Source organism: Cervus elaphus, chromosome 24, assembly GCF_910594005.1.
Source record: "Cervus elaphus chromosome 24, mCerEla1.1, whole genome shotgun sequence".
Taxonomy (NCBI): Eukaryota; Metazoa; Chordata; class Mammalia; order Artiodactyla; family Cervidae; genus Cervus; species Cervus elaphus.
Window position 1 is genome coordinate 12,264,577 of NC_057838.1, and position 2,996 is coordinate 12,267,572.

At 38.7% G+C, this 2,996-nt stretch overlaps 1 pseudogene; it reads right to left on the bottom strand.

The window, feature by feature from the left end:
• Positions 1 to 638: 638 nt before the first annotated feature.
• On the bottom strand, positions 639 to 2,232 carry LOC122683204 (annotated as a pseudogene).
• Between the last annotated feature and the right edge of the window lie 764 nt (positions 2,233 to 2,996).

Genomic DNA, 2,996 nt, shown 5'->3' on the forward strand with positions numbered 1-2,996 from the left:
CCACTGGAAAAAAAAAAAAGAAAAAGAAAAAGAAAAAAAAAAAAGAAAAATAAATCAGCAGCAGTTCTTTCACATACCATCAGTCCTGTCCATCCCCAGGTATCAATCTAAAAATTGGTATCCCTTATTGTCTGCATGATAGGCAAAGCAAATTAAAAAAGTTCTGAGGTCAAGATCCTATGGAAAAGCCACTTTCATTTAAGTAGCATAAAGAAAGAATTTAGTAAAGTAGCAATAAAACTGAAGAAAATCATAATCTGCAATCACCAAACCAGGGATTCATAGTTTTTCTTTCCATTGCCAAATATGAACCTATGAACAGAAATATTGAAGCCATGATAAGTATATTAAAATTTATCAAAATGCCTACTAAATGCCTAACCATTTGAAATAATCAACAAATGCTAGTTTCTGGGTTCTTTAATTTTTCTGTCAGTGATCTGCAAATTTTTTTTCTCTCACAATTTACAACAGGTATGGCCTTTGTATGGGCTTTCTCAGTGGCTCAGTGGTAAAGAATCTGGGCTACAGTTCATAGGGTCACAAAGAGTTAGATATGACTGGAGTGGCTTTGCTCACACCCATGCAATATCTGTTCTATGTATGTAAATCATCACTTTGTTGGTATTATGAACAGCCTACATTATATTCCTCTTCAACAAACTACTCATGGCATTTTTCACTTCTATATTTCTCACTGTGTAAATTATAGGATTCAACATGGGAGTGAGGATTGCAAAGAACACAGTTACCAACTTGTCCACAGAGTAAGTAGTCACAGGTCGTGTGTAGCTGAGCATACAAGGGACAAAGTAGAGTACCACCACTGTAAAGTGAGCACCACATGTAGAAAGGGCTTTGTGTCGTCCTTCAGAACCATGGGGTTTCAGGGAGCTCAGGATGACTATGTAGGAAGTGAGGGGCATGGAAAAAATGAGCAAGCACATGGCCCCACTGTTGGCTGCCTCTATAATCCCGATCTTGTAGGTGTTGCCACAGGCAATTTCCAAAAGTGAGAAGAAATCGCACATGAAGTGATCGATTACATTGGGACCACAGAAGGTCAAGTTGACCATGAAAAGAATCTGCACGGTGGCACGCACGACCCCCCTGATCCAGGACACCACCACCAGGAGCTGGCAGAGCCCTTGTCACATGATGGCCGTGTAGCGCAGAGACCTGCAGATGGCCACGTAGCAGTCATAGGCCATGACAATGAGGACGATCACCTCCGTTCCTCCAAGGAAGTGTACCCAAAAAAGCTGAGTCAGACAGCCACCCCAGGAGATGGTTGCCCTCTGGTTCAGCAGGCCAATGGTTATTTTGGGAGTGGTGACGGAAGTGAAGGAAGCATCTATGAAGGCCAAATAAGTTAGAAAGAAGTACATGGGAGCAGAAAGTGTGGGGCTGAAGGAGACAGTGATGACAATGAGCAGGTTGGCCAGCACAGTGAATAGGAAAATAAACAAAAAGACAATGAAGAGTATTTTCTGCAAGTGTGCATTCTGTGTGAGTCCCAAGAGAACAAATTCAGTCACATTGTTGGGAGGCAAGTAACACCTTCCTGGGGGTCTGAATTACCTAAAAAGAAATAATGTATGATACCTGTCAATCATGAAAGACGTGTGGTCTGAACTTCTTAGAACAAAACCAGCAGTTACTGTAACTATGGAGCATATCCATGGCATTCTTGCCTCACTACTTGTTTCAAGGATTTCTTACTTCTTCCATGATATCTTTTTATCTCTTCAAACACCTAGTACCTGTGACCTATAAATGATCTATAGGGCAACTTTTAGTTTGCAATTTATTGAGAAAACGTGGAGCTGTGTACATGAGATCGGGATTCTTCTTCTGGTTCCAACTGCATTTGACACTGCTAAGTCTTCTGAGTGCCCCATGTTTCCAAACCACCCTCTCTGTCTCTAAGGTTACAATCGTGATTCTCAGATGTGTATTGTGAGGGACCCTTACAAAGGTAAGAGTTATTCTTTCTTCTAGGAGAACTTATATTTGGACCCTCAGCTTTAACAGTGGAGAGGAAAACATGGCCAACAAATATCCAAGCAGGCAGTTTAGGGAAATGTATATAAGTCCCTGGCAATGCACACTGACCAGAACACATAAGTGAGGCATGTTTCCTCACTGTCCCTACTTCAGTGCAGTGGGCACATGATGTCAGCAATACCTGAAACCTATTGGGTTATGAGTAAATGCTTGATGAATTGTCATCCTCTACGGGTAAAATAGTCCTGCTTCCTTAGACCATAAACTTAGCAAGAAATCAGGTGTCCTCATCCTCCAGCTTTGTTTATCATTACTTTTTTAAGAAACATAAGTTAATGTTTGAAAGGAAGCTACACTTTAGTTTAATACTTTCTGGCACGCATTATGGGGTAAGTATGAAAACAATAATTCTCTTTAGGAAAGAATATGTTACCAGGTCATACTAAAATCAAGATAATTATATTTTAAGCATTAGTTTTTACTCTGAAAAATTATGCTCCACATATAGTCAAATTCAATAAATTTACAGTTTCAGTAGATCTGGAAGATAAAAAAAATAAAAAAACTCTTGCATAGGTGTTAACTACAATAGGATCTATTAAGTACAGGAAATCCTTGCATTCAAAGTTCTAAGGAGAAAACTAATGTGGAGGAAAAAAAATAGTTTCTTAAATAAGATAAATAGATTATATACTTTGCATATAAATATATATATACACTAACTCAAACACATCTAAAATCTATTGCTGTGGTACATATACACCATGGAATATTACTCAACCATTAAAAAGAATTCATTTGAATCAGTCCTAATGAGATGGATGAAACTGGAGCCCCTTATACAGAGTGAAGTAAGCCAGAAAGATAAAGAACATTACAGCATACTAACACATATATATGGAATTTAGAAAGATGGTAACGATAACCCTACATGCAAAACAGAAAAAGAGACACAGAAATACAGAACAGACTTTTGAACTCTGTGGGAG